Here is a 987-nt window from a genome sequence, read left to right on the forward strand (position 1 = left end):
CGGGGACAGCAGTATCAGCAACACCAGTGGTCTCAGCACCGTCAGCGACAGCCTCCTCGGTTCCAGCTGCCGAGAGCGCTGAAACGGCTTGTGGCCCGTCGAGCACCTCCGCATCAGGTGGCTTGACATCAGGCGCCGGGGTCGGCGCATCACCTGGAGCTGAACTTGCAGCTGCGCAGCACTTGGCCCAGCTTATTGCCCCGCAGGCTGACCAGTACAATGCACACCTCCTGGCACAATACATGACCTGGGCTGCTCAACTCCAGTACACTGCGCAACTGGCGCAGTCGGCACAGCAGGCTCAGCAGGCTATAAGCAATGCAGGCAGAAGCCGTAGCTTCACACGTGTACGTCGAATTCCATCGCATGCTCATGACATGAGAACTTCTCGCCATGTGGACTCACTCGCTGTCGGTTGCTGTGTGCTCCATTCCAGAGTGCCAAACGAACCCCTCACATTTGCTCGGTTTGCCGTGGCCCTGCCATCAACCACAAGCGCAATTGGTGTCCTGTTAAGCAAAAACCTCGAGGGAAACTGGCAGCCGCGTCTGCTGTGTCTGCCTCTGCTGCCTCTGCTGCCTCTGCTCCCTCTGTTGCCTCTGCCGCATCTGCCGCCATTTCTCAACTTCATCAAAGCAATTCCAATTTGTAACGATCGAGGCAGAAATCTGCACGAACTATGATTCTTTTGTTTGTTTTATCCTGATTTTCTCCTGATTTTCTCCTGATTTTCATTGATTTAAGCTTCTTTTTGGAGCGGCTCTCGCCGCCCCAAAAAAAAAGCTTTTTTTTTTTCCCCCCCGGGGGTACCTGCCCCAGGCTCTAAAACAAAGACGTGTGCGAACACGAAAGCGCAGCGTCAAGCTTGATAAGCAACAAGGTGCTGTTGGGGCTCAGATGTTCATGACCGACATTGGCTGCTTGGTGACTCCCGCGTCTTCAGGGCTGGTGTGTACTCATTGTGGCCATGTCCTCAGTGGTACTGTG

This window comes from Monosiga brevicollis, genomic scaffold, assembly GCF_000002865.3.
Source record: "Monosiga brevicollis MX1 MONBRscaffold_173 genomic scaffold, whole genome shotgun sequence".
Taxonomy (NCBI): domain Eukaryota; class Choanoflagellata; order Craspedida; family Salpingoecidae; genus Monosiga; species Monosiga brevicollis.